Source organism: Cervus elaphus, unplaced genomic scaffold, assembly GCF_910594005.1.
Source record: "Cervus elaphus unplaced genomic scaffold, mCerEla1.1, whole genome shotgun sequence".
Classification (NCBI taxonomy): domain Eukaryota; kingdom Metazoa; phylum Chordata; class Mammalia; order Artiodactyla; family Cervidae; genus Cervus; species Cervus elaphus.
In genome coordinates this window covers 4,920,715-4,933,053 of record NW_025316782.1, presented here as the reverse complement: position 1 = coordinate 4,933,053, position 12,339 = coordinate 4,920,715, and positions in this window count along the sequence as shown.

Below are 12,339 nucleotides of genomic sequence, written 5' to 3'. Positions count from 1 at the left end.
CCAAGACCTCTTTGGCCCAGCAGCCTCAGGGCAGCAGGGAGAGCAAGAGGCCCACTGTGCCTCTAGGTCGGCTCTGCCCCTTCCCACACGGGCAGCCAGCCCAGCAGCTGCCTGTCAGACTCTGGCCCCCCCGAGCTCTCTGCCGGTGTAGGGGGCAGGAACAGACGTGTGCATGTGGTTCTGCCTTGGCCTGGGAGTGTGGACCCCCTGCCTGGCCCTCAGGCTCAGGGGGAAGGACCGGGAGAGAGCACCACCCCGAAGCGCTTTTCTCCCGGACTTGGGAGCATTTTGCGCGGCTGGCGGGAACAGCCGGCGAGAGTGCTTGCAAAGCGGCCTTTGGAGGCAGCCGGGGAGGACTTCCAGCGTGAGAGGGCCGGTTGTGCTCAGAGGCCCCACAGGCCAGGGGCAGGACCCAGCAGGGCCCCTGACCCTGGCCAGCCTTGCCCAGACCTTCCTGGCCTCCGGGGGTACTGCCCCACCAAGGGGCAGGCTGCGGGGACTGGGCCCAGACATGCCTGGGCGCCTCCCCAGGCTCATCCCCGCTGGTGCCTTTCCCCTGGGCCTAGGCCTCGGTTGAGGCCTCCTTGGAGAGGAGGTTGCTGGCAGGGCCTGTCTCCACACTGCAAGGTGCTGGAGCTCAGAGGGACTCGTCAGAGGGAAGGGACCAGCAAGGGGCTGGATGCCCAAGACCTCTTTGGCCCAGCAGCCTCAGGGCAGCAGGGAGAGCAAGAGGCCCAGTGTGCCCCTAGGTCGGCTCTGCCCCTTCCCACACAGGCGGCCAGCCCAGCAGCTGCCTGACAGTCTCTGGCTCCCCCGAGCTCTCTGCCGGTGCAGGGGGCAGGAACAGACATGTGCATGTGGTTCTGCCTTGGCCTGGGAGTGTGGACCCCCTGCCTGGCCCCCAGGCTCAGGGGCAAGGGCCGGGAGAGAGCACCACCCCGAAGCGCTTTTCTCCCGGGCTTGGGAGCATTGTGCGCAGCTGGCGGGAACAGCCGGCGAGAGTGCTTGCAAAGCGGCCTTGGAGGCAGCCGGGGAGGACTTCCAGCGTGAGAGGGCCGGTTGTGCTCAGAGGCCCCACAGGCCAGGGACAGGACCCAGCAGGGCCCCTGTCCCTGGCCAGCCTTGCCCAGACGTTCCTGGCCTCCGGGGGTACTGCCCCACCAAGGGGCAGGCTGCGGGGACTGGGCCCAGACATGCCTGGGCGCCTCCCCAGGCTCATCCCCGCTGGTGCCTTTCCCCTGGGCCTAGGCCTCGGTTGAGGCCTCCTTGGAGAGGAGGTTGCTGGCAGGGCCTGTCTCCACACTGCAAGGTGCTGGAGCTCAGAGGGACTCGTCAGAGGGAAGGGACCAGCAAGGGGCTGGATGCCCAAGACCTCTTTGGCCCAGCAGCCTCAGGGCAGCAGGGAGAGCAAGAGGCCCAGTGTGCCCCTAGGTCGGCTCTGCCCCTTCCCAAACAGGCGGCCAGCCCAGCAGCTGCCTGAGAGTCTCTGGCTCCCCCGAGCTCTCTGCTGGTGCAGGGGACAGGAACAGACGTGTGCATGTGGTTCTGCCTTGGCCAGGGACTGTGGACCCCCTGCCTGGCCCCCAGGCTCAGGGGCAAGGGCCGGGAGAGAGCACCACCCCGAAGCGCTTTTCTCCCGGGCTTGGGAGCATTGTGCGCAGCTGGCGGGAACAGCCGGCGAGAGTGCTTGCAAAGCGGCCTTTGGAGGCAGCCGGGGAGGTCTTCCAGCGGGAGAGGGCCGGTTGTGCTCAGAGGCCCCACAGGCCAGGGAAAGCACCCAGCAGGTCCCCTTCCCCTGGCCAGCCTTGCCCAGACCTTCCTGGCCTCCGGGGGTACTGCCCCACCAAGGGGCAGGCTGCGGGGACTGGGTCCAGACATTCCCCTGCGCCTTCCCAGGCTCATCCCCGCTGGTGCCTTTCCCCTGGGCCTAGGCCTCGGTTGAGGCCTCCTTGGAGAGGAGGTTGCTGGCAGGGGCTCTCTCCACACTGCAAGGTGCTGGAGCTCAGAGGGCTTCGTCAGAGGGAAGGGACCAGCAAGGGGCTGGATGCCCAAGACCTCTTTGGCCCAGCAGCCTCAGGGCAGCAGGGAGAGCAAGAGGCCCCCTGTGCCTCTAGGTCGGCTCTGCCCCTTCCCACCCGGGCAGCCAGCCCAGCAGCTGCCTGTCAGACTCTGGCCCCCCCGAGCTCTCTGCCGGTGTAGGGGGCAGGAACAGACGTGTGCATGTGGTTCTGCCTTGGCCTGGGAGTGTGGACCCCCTGCCTGGCCCTCAGGCTCAGGGGGAAGGGCCGGGAGAGAGCACCACCCCGAAGCGCTTTTCTCCCGGACTTGGGAGCATTTTGCGCGGCTGGCGGGAACAGCCGGCGAGAGTGCTTGCAAAGCGGCCTTTGGAGGCAGCCGGGGAGGACTTCCAGCGTGAGAGGGCCGGTTGTGCTCAGAGGCCCCACAGGTCAAGGGCAGGACCCAGCAGGGCCCCTGACCCTGGCCAGCCATGCCCAGACCTTCCTGGCCTCCGGGGGTACTGCCCCACCAAGGGGCAGGCTGCGGGGACTGGGCCCAGACATGCCTGGGCGCCTCCCCAGGCTCATCCCCGCTGGTGCCTTTCCCCTGGGCCTAGGCCTCGGTTGAGGCCTCCTTGGAGAGGAGGTTGCTGGCAGGGCCTGTCTCCACACTGCAAGGTGCTGGAGCTCAGAGGGACTCGTCAGAGGGAAGGGACCAGCAAGGGGCTGGATGCCCAAGACCTCTTTGGCCCAGCAGCCTCAGGGCAGCAGGGAGAGCAAGAGGCCCAGTGTGCCCCTAGGTCGGCTCTGCCCCTTCCCAAACAGGCGGCCAGCCCAGCAGCTGCCTGAGAGTCTCTGGCTCCCCCGAGCTCTCTGCTGGTGCAGGGGACAGGAACAGACCTGTGCATGTGGTTCTGCCTTGGCCAGGGACTGTGGACCCCCTGCCTGGCCCCCAGGCTCAGGGGCAAGGGCCGGGAGAGAGCACCACCCCGAAGCGCTTTTCTCCCGGGCTTGGGAGCATTGTGCGCAGCTGGCGGGAACAGCCGGCGAGAGTGCTTGCAAAGCGGCCTTTGGAGGCAGCCGGGGAGGTCTTCCAGCGGGAGAGGGCCGGTTGTGCTCAGAGGCCCCACAGGCCAGGGAAAGCACCCAGCAGGTCCCCTTCCCCTGGCCAGCCTTGCCCAGACTTCCTGGCCTCCGGGGCTACTGCCCCACCAAGGGGCAGGCTGCGGGGACTGGGTCCAGACATGCCCGGGCGCCTCCCCAGGCTCATCCCCGCTGGTGCCTTTCCCCTGGGCCTAGGCCTCGGTTGAGGCCTCCTTGGAGAGGAGGTTGCTGGCAGGGGCTCTCTCCACACTGCAAGGTGCTGGAGCTCAGAGGTCTTCGTCAGAGGGAAGGGACCAGCAAGGGGCTGGATGCCCAAGACCTCGTTGGCCCAGCAGCCTCAGGGCAGCAGGGAGAGCAAGAGGCCCAGTGTGCCCCTAGGTCGGCTCTGCCCCTTCCCACACAGGCGGCCAGCCCAGCAGCTGCCTGACAGTCTCTGGCTCCCCCGAGCTCTCTGCCGGTGCAGGGGGCAGGAACAGACGTGTGCATGTGGTTCTGCCTTGGCCAGGGACTGTGGACCCCCGGCCTGGCCCCCAGGCTCAGGGGCAAGGGCCGGGAGAGAGCACCACCCCGAAGCGCTTCTCTCCCGGGCTTGGGAGCATTGTGCGCAGCTGGCGGGAACAGCCGGCGAGAGTGCTTGCAAAGCGGCCTTGCAGGCAGCCAGGGAGGACTTCCAGCGTAAGAGGGCCGGTTGTGCTCAGAGGCCCCACAGGCCAGTGACAGGACCCAGGAGGGCCCCTGACCCTGGCCAGCCTTGCCCAGACCTTCCTGGCCTCCGGGGGTACTGCCCCACCAAGGGGCAGGCTGCGGGGACTGGGCCCAGACATGCCTGGGCGCCTCCCCAGGCTCATCCCCGCTGGTGCCTTTCCCCTGGGCCTAGGCCTCGGTTGAGGCCTCCTTGGAGAGGAGGTTGCTGGCAGGGCCTGTCTCCACACTGCAAGGTGCTGGAGCTCAGAGGGACTCGTCAGAGGGAAGGGACCAGCAAGGGGCTGGATGCCCAAGACCTCTTTGGCCCAGCAGCCTCAGGGCAGCAGGGAGAGCAAGAGGCCCAGTGTGCCCCTAGGTCGGCTCTGCCCCTTCCCAAACAGGCGGCCAGCCCAGCAGCTGCCTGAGAGTCTCTGGCTCCCCCGAGCTCTCTGCTGGTGCAGGGGACAGGAACAGACCTGTGCATGTGGTTCTGCCTTGGCCAGGGACTGTGGACCCCCTGCCTGGCCCCCAGGCTCAGGGGCAAGGGCCGGGAGAGAGCACCACCCCGAAGCGCTTTTCTCCCGGGCTTGGGAGCATTGTGCGCAGCTGGCGGGAACACCGGCGAGAGTGCTTGCAAAGCGGCCTTTGGAGGCAGCCGGGGAGGTCTTCCAGCGGGAGAGGGCCGGTTGTGCTCAGAGGCCCCACAGGCCAGGGGCAGGACCCAGCAAGTCCCCTTCCCCTGGCCAGCCTTGCCCAGACCTTCCTGGCCTCCGTGGCTACTGCCCCACCAAGGGGCAGGCTGCGGGGACTGGGTCCAGACATGCCTGGGCCCCTCCCCAGGCTCATCCCCGCTGGTGCCTTTCCCCTGGGCCTAGGCCTCGGTTGAGGCCTCCTTGGAGAGGAGGTTGCTGGCAGGAGCTCTCTCCACACTGCAAGGTGCTGGAGCTCAGAGGGCTTCGTCAGAGGGAAGGGACCAGCAAGGGGCTGGATGCCCAAGACCTCTTTGGCCCAGCAGCCTCAGGGCAGCAGGGAGAGCAAGAGGCCCAGTGTGCCCCTAGGTCGGCTCTGCCCCTTCCCAAACAGGCGGCCAGCCCAGCAGCTGCCTGAGAGTGTCTGGCTCCCCCGAGCTCTCTGCTGGTGCAGGGGACAGGAACAGACCTGTGCATGTGGTTCTGCCTTGGCCAGGGACTGTGGACCCCCTGCCTGGCCCCCAGGCTCAGGGGCAAGGGCCGGGAGAGAGCACCACCCCGAAGCGCTTTTCTCCCGGGCTTGGGAGCATTGTGCGCAGCTGGCGGGAACAGCCGGCGAGAGTGCTTGCAAAGCGGCCTTTGGAGGCAGCCGGGGAGGTCTTCCAGCGGGAGAGGGCCGGTTGTGCTCAGAGGCCCCACAGGCCAGGGGCAGGAACCAGCAAGTCCCCTTCCCCTGGCCAGCCTTGCCCAGACCTTCCTGGCCTCCGGGGCTACTGCCCCACCAAGGGGCAGGCTGCGGGGACTGGGCCCAGACATGCCTGGGCGCCTCCCCAGGCTCATCCCCGCTGGTGCCTTTCCCCTGGGCCTAGGCCTCGGTTGAGGCCTCCTTGCAGAGGAGGTTGCTGGCAGGGCCTGTCTCCACACTGCAAGGTGCTGGAGCTCAGAGGGACTCGTCAGAGGGAAGGGACCAGCAAGGGGCTGGATGCCCAAGACCTCTTTGGCCCAGCAGCCTCAGGGCAGCAGGGAGAGCAAGAGGCCCAGTGTGCCCCTAGGTCGGCTCTGCCCCTTCCCAAACAGGCGGCCAGCCCAGCAGCTGCCTGAGAGTGTCTGGCTCCCCCGAGCTCTCTGCTGGTGCAAGGGACAGGAACAGACCTGTGCATGTGGTTCTGCCTTGGCCAGGGACTGTGGACCCCCTGCCTGGCCCCCAGGCTCAGGGGCAAGGGCCGGGAGAGAGCACCACCCCGAAGCGCTTTTCTCCCGGGCTTGGGAGCATTGTGCGCAGCTGGCGGGAACAGCCGGCGAGAGTGCTTGCGAAGCGGCCTTTGGAGGCAGCCGGGGAGGTCTTCCAGCGTGAGAGGGCCGGTTGTGCTCAGAGGCCCCACAGGCCAGGGGCAGGACCCAGCAAGTCCCCTTCCCCTGGCCAGCCTTGCCCAGACCTTCCTGGCCTCCGGGGCTACTGCCCCACCAAGGGGCAGGCTGCGGGGACTGGGCCCAGACATGCCTGGGCGCCTCCCCAGGCTCATCCCCGCTGGTGCCTTTCCCCTGGGCCTAGGCCTCGGTTGAGGCCTCCTTGGAGAGGAGGTTGCTGGCAGGGCCTGTCTCCACACTGCAAGGTGCTGGAGCTCAGAGGGACTCGTCAGAGGGAAGGGACCAGCAAGGGGCTGGATGCCCAAGACCTCTTTGGCCCAGCAGCCTCAGGGCAGCAGGGAGAGCAAGAGGCCCAGTGTGCCCCTAGGTCGGCTCTGCCCCTTCCCAAACAGGCGGCCAGCCCAGCAGCTGCCTGAGAGTCTCTGGCTCCCCCGAGCTCTCTGCTGGTGCAGGGGACAGGAACAGACCTGTGCATGTGGTTCTGCCTTGGCCAGGGACTGTGGACCCCCTGCCTGGCCCCCAGGCTCAGGGGCAAGGGCCGGGAGAGAGCACCACCCCGAAGCGCTTTTCTCCCGGGCTTGGGAGCATTGTGCGCAGCTGGCGGGAACAGCCGGCGAGAGTGCTTGCAAAGCGGCCTTTGGAGGCAGCCGGGGAGGTCTTCCAGCGGGAGAGGGCCGGTTGTGCTCAGAGGCCCCACAGGCCAGGGGCAGGACCCAGCAAGTCCCCTTCCCCTGGCCAGCCTTGCCCAGACCTTCCTGGCCTCCGGGGCTACTGCCCCACCAAGGGGCAGGCTGCGGGGACTGGGTCCAGACATGCCCGGGCGCCTCCCCAGGCTCATCCCCGCTGGTGCCTTTCCCCTGGGCCTAGGCCTCGGTTGAGGCCTCCTTGGAGAGGAGGTTGCTGGCAGGGGCTCTCTCCACACTGCAAGGTGCTGGAGCTCAGAGGTCTTCGTCAGAGGGAAGGGACCAGCAAGGGGCTGGATGCCCAAGACCTCTTTGGCCCAGCAGCCTCAGGGCAGCAGGGAGAGCAAGAGGCCCAGTGTGCCCCTAGGTCGGCTCTGCCCCTTCCCACACAGGCGGCCAGCCCAGCAGCTGCCTGACAGTCTCTGGCTCCCCCGAGCTCTCTGCCGGTGCAGGGGGCAGGAACAGACGTGTGCATGTGGTTCTGCCTTGGCCTGGGACTGTGGACCCCCTGCCTGGCCCCCAGGCTCAGGGGCAAGGGCCGGGAGAGAGCACCACCCCGAAGCGCTTTTCTCCCGGGCTTGGGAGCATTGTGCGCAGCTGGCGGGAACAGCCGGCGAGAGTGCTTGCAAAGCGGCCTTGGAGGCAGCCGGGGAGGACTTCCAGCGTGAGAGGGCCGGTTGTGCTCAGAGGCCCCACAGGCCAGGGGCAGGACCCAGCAGGGCCCCTGACCCTGGCCAGCCTTGCCCAGACCTTCCTGGCCTCCGGGGGTACTGCCCCACCAAGGGGCAGGCTGCGGGGACTGGGCCCAGACATGCCTGGGCGCCTCCCCAGGCTCATCCCCGCTGGTGCCTTTCCCCTGGGCCTAGGCCTCGGTTGAGGCCTCCTTGGAGAGGAGGTTGCTGGCAGGGCCTGTCTCCACACTGCAAGGTGCTGGAGCTCAGAGGGACTCGTCAGAGGGAAGGGACCAGCAAGGGGCTGGATGCCCAAGACCTCTTTGGCCCAGCAGCCTCAGGGCAGCAGGGAGAGCAAGAGGCCCAGTGTGCCCCTAGGTCGGCTCTGCCCCTTCCCAAACAGGCGGCCAGCCCAGCAGCTGCCTGAGAGTCTCTGGCTCCCCCGAGCTCTCTGCTGGTGCAGGGGACAGGAACAGACCTGTGCATGTGGTTCTGCCTTGGCCAGGGACTGTGGACCCCCTGCCTGGCCCCCAGGCTCAGGGGCAAGGGCCGGGAGAGAGCACCACCCCGAAGCGCTTTTCTCCCGGGCTTGGGAGCATTGTGCGCAGCTGGCGGGAACAGCCGGCGAGAGTGCTTGCAAAGCGGCCTTTGGAGGCAGCCGGGGAGGTCTTCCAGCGGGAGAGGGCCGGTTGTGCTCAGAGGCCCCACAGGCCAGGGGCAGGACCCAGCAAGTCCCCTTCCCCTGGCCAGCCTTGCCCAGACCTTCCTGGCCTCCGGGGCTACTGCCCCACCAAGGGGCAGGCTGCGGGGACTGGGTCCAGACATGCCCGGGCGCCTCCCCAGGCTCATCCCCGCTGGTGCCTTTCCCCTGGGCCTAGGCCTCGGTTGAGGCCTCCTTGGAGAGGAGGTTCCTGGCAGGGGCTCTCTCCACACTGCAAGGTTCTGGAGCTCAGAGGTCTTCGTCAGAGGGAAGGGACCAGCAAGGGGCTGGATGCCCAAGACCTCTTTGGCCCAGCAGCCTCAGGGCAGCAGGGAGAGCAAGAGGCCCAGTGTGCCCCTAGGTCGGCTCTGCCCCTTCCCACACAGGCGGCCAGCCCAGCAGCTGCCTGACAGTCTCTGGCTCCCCCGAGCTCTCTGCCGGTGCAGGGGGCAGGAACAGACGTGTGAATGTGGTTCTGCCTTGGCCTGGGACTGTGGACCCCCTGCCTGGCCCCCAGGCTCAGGGGCAAGGGCCGGGAGAGAGCACCACCCCGAAGCGCTTTTCTCCCGGGCTTGGGAGCATTATGCGCAGCTGGCGGGAACAGCCGGCGAGAGTGCTTGCAAAGCGGCCTTGGAGGCAGCCGGGGAGGACTTCCAGCGTGAGAGGGCCGGTTGTGCTCAGAGGCCCCACAGGCCAGGGGCAGGACCCAGCAGGGCCCCTGACCCTGGCCAGCCTTGCCCAGACCTTCCTGGCCTCCGGGGGTACTGCCCCACCAAGGGGCAGGCTGCGGGGACTGGGCCCAGACATGCCTGGGCGCCTCCCCAGGCTCATCCCCGCTGGTGCCTTTCCCCTGGGCCTAGGCCTCGGTTGAGGCCTCCTTGGAGAGGAGGTTGCTGGCAGGGCCTGTCTCCACACTGCAAGGTGCTGGAGCTCAGAGGGACTCGTCAGAGGGAAGGGACCAGCAAGGGGCTGGATGCCCAAGACCTCTTTGGCCCAGCAGTCTCAGGGCAGCAGGGAGAGCAAGAGGCCCAGTGTGCCCCTAGGTCGGCTCTGCCCCTTCCCAAACAGGCGGCCAGCCCAGCAGCTGCCTGAGAGTGTCTGGCTCCCCCGAGCTCTCTGCTGGTGCAGGGGACAGGAACAGACCTGTGCATGTGGTTCTGCCTTGGCCAGGGACTGTGGACCCCCTGCCTGGCCCCCAGGCTCAGGGGCAAGGGCCGGGAGAGAGCACCACCCCGAAGCGCTTTTCTCCCGGGCTTGGGAGCATTGTGCGCAGCTGGCGGGAACAGCCGGCGAGAGTGCTTGCAAAGCGGCCTTTGGAGGCAGCCGGGGAGGTCTTCCAGCGGGAGAGGGCCGGTTGTGCTCAGAGGCCCCACAGGCCAGGGACAGGACCCAGGAGGGCCCCTGACCCTGGCCAGCCTTGCCCAGACCTTCCTGGCCTCCGGGGGTACTGCCCCACCAAGGGGCAGGCTGCGGGGACTGGGCCCAGACATGCCTGGGCGCCTCCCCAGGCTCATCCCCGCTGGTGCCTTTCCCCTGGGCCTAGGCCTCGGTTGAGGCCTCCTTGGAGAGGAGGTTGCTGGCAGGGCCTGTCTCCACACTGCAAGGTGCTGGAGCTCAGAGGGACTCGTCAGAGGGAAGGGACCAGCAAGGGGCTGGATGCCCAAGACCTCTTTGGCCCAGCAGCCTCAGGGCAGCAGGGAGAGCAAGAGGCCCAGTGTGCCCCTAGGTCGGCTCTGCCCCTTCCCAAACAGGCGGCCAGCCCAGCAGCTGCCTGAGAGTCTCTGGCTCCCCCGAGCTCTCTGCTGGTGCAGGGGACAGGAACAGACCTGTGCATGTGGTTCTGCCTTGGCCAGGGACTGTGGACCCCCTGCCTGGCCCCCAGGCTCAGGGGCAAGGGCCGGGAGAGAGCACCACCCCGAAGCGCTTTTCTCCCGGGCTTGGGAGCATTGTGCGCAGCTGGCGGGAACACCGGCGAGAGTGCTTGCAAAGCGGCCTTTGGAGGCAGCCGGGGAGGTCTTCCAGCGGGAGAGGGCCGGTTGTGCTCAGAGGCCCCACAGTCCAGGGGCAGGAACCAGCAAGTCCCCTTCCCCTGGCCAGCCTTGCCCAGACCTTCCTGGCCTCCGGGGCTACTGCCCCACCAAGGGGCAGGCTGCGGGGACTGGGTCCAGACATGCCCGGGCGCCTCCCCAGGCTCATCCCCGCTGGTGCCTTTCCCCTGGGCCTAGGCCTCGGTTGAGGCCTCCTTGGAGAGGAGATTGATGGCAGGGGCTCTCTCCACACTGCAAGGTGCTGGAGCTCAGAGGTCTTCGTCAGAGGGAAGGGACCAGCAAGGAGCTGGATGCCCAAGACCTCTTTGGCCCAGCAGCCTCAGGGCAGCAGGGAGAGCAAGAGGCCCAGTGTGCCCCTAGGTCGGCTCTGCCCCTTCCCACACAGGCGGCCAGCCCAGCAGCTGCCTGACAGTCTCTGGCTCCCCCGAGCTCTCTGCCGGTGCAGGGGGCAGGAACAGACGTGTGCATGTGGTTCTGCCTTGGCCTGGGAGTGTGGACCCCCTGCCTGGCCCCCAGGCTCAGGGGCAAGGGCCGGGAGAGAGCACCACCCCGAAGCGCTTTTCTCCCGGGCTTGGGAGCATTGTGCGCAGCTGCCGGGAACAGCCGGCGAGAGTGCTTGCAAAGCGGCCTTGGAGTTATCCGGGGAGGTCTTCCAGTGGGAGAGGGCCGGTTGTGCTCAGAGGCCCCACAGGCCAGGGGCAGGACCCAGCAGGGCCCCTGACCCTGGCCAGCCTTGCCCAGACCTTCCTGGCCTCCGGGGCTACTGCCCCACCAAGGGGCAGGCTGCGGGGACTGGGCCCAGACATGCCTGGGCGCCTCCCCAGGCTCATCCCCGCTGGTGCCTTTCCCCTGGGCCTAGGCCTCGGTTGAGGCCTCCTTGGAGAGGAGGTTGCTGGCAGGGCCTGTCTCCACACTGCAAGGTGCTGGAGCTCAGAGGGACTCGTCAGAGGGAAGGGACCAGCAAGGGGCTGGATGCCCAAGACCTCTTTGGCCCAGCAGCCTCAGGGCAGCAGGGAGAGCAAGAGGCCCAGTGTGCCCCTAGGTCGGCTCTGCCCCTTCCCACACAGGCGGCCAGCCCAGCAGCTGCCTGACAGTCTCTGGCTCCCCCGAGCTCTCTGCCGGTGCAGGGGGCAGGAACAGACGTGTGCATGTGGTTCTGCCTTGGCCAGGGACTGTGGACCCCCTGCCTGGCCCCCAGGCTCAGGGGCAAGGGCCGGGAGAGAGCACCACCCCGAAGCGCTTCTCTCCCGGGCTTGGGAGCATTGTGCGCAGCTGGCGGGAACAGCCGGCGAGAGTGCTTGCAAAGCGGCCTTGGAGGCAGCCAGGGAGGACTTCCAGCGTAAGAGGGCCGGTTGTGCTCAGAGGCCCCACAGGCCAGGGACAGGACCCAGCAGGGCCCCTGACCCTGGCCAGCCTTGCCCAGACCTTCCTGGCCTCCGGGGGTACTGCCCCACCAAGGGGCAGGCTGCGGGGACTGGGCCCAGACATGCCTGGGCGCCTCCGCAGGCTCATCCCCGCTGGTGCCTTTCCCCTGGGCCTAGGCCTCGGTTGAGGCCTCCTTGGAGAGGAGGTTGCTGGCAGGGCCTGTCTCCACACTGCAAGGTGCTGGAGCTCAGAGGGACTCGTCAGAGGGAAGGGACCAGCAAGGGGCTGGATGCCCAAGACCTCTTTGGCCCAGCAGCCTCAGGGCAGCAGGGAGAGCAAGAGGCCCAGTGTGCCCCTAGGTCGGCTCTGCCACTTCCCAAACAGGCGGCCAGCCCAGCAGCTGACTGAGAGTCTCTGGCTCCCCCGAGCTCTCTGCTGGTGCAGGGGACAGGAACAGACGTGTGCATGTGGTTCTGCCTTGGCCAGGGACTGTGGACCCCCTGCCTGGCCCCCAGGCTCAGGGGCAAGGGCCGGGAGAGAGCACCACCCCGAAGCGCTTTTCTCCCGGGCTTGGGAGCATTGTGCGCAGCTGGCGGGAACACCGGCGAGAGTGCTTGCAAAGTGGCCTTTGGAGGCAGCCGGGGAGGTCTTCCAGCGGGAGAGGGCCGGTTGTGCTCAGAGGCCCCACAGGCCAGGGGCAGGACCCAGCAAGTCCCCTTCCCCTGGCCAGCCTTGCCCAGACCTTCCTGGCCTCCGGGGCTACTGCCCCACCAAGGGGCAGGCTGCGGGGACTGGGTCCAGACATGCCCGGGCGCCTCCCCAGGCTCATCCCCGCTGGTGCCTTTCCCCTGGGCCTAGGCCTCGGTTGAGGCCTCCTTGGAGAGGAGGTTGCTGGCAGGGGCTCTCTCCACACTGCAAGGTGCTGGAGCTCAGAGGTCTTCGTCAGAGGGAAGGGACCAGCAAGGGGCTGGATGCCCAAGACCTCTTTGGCCCAGCAGCCTCAGGGCAGCAGGGAGAGCAAGAGGCCCAG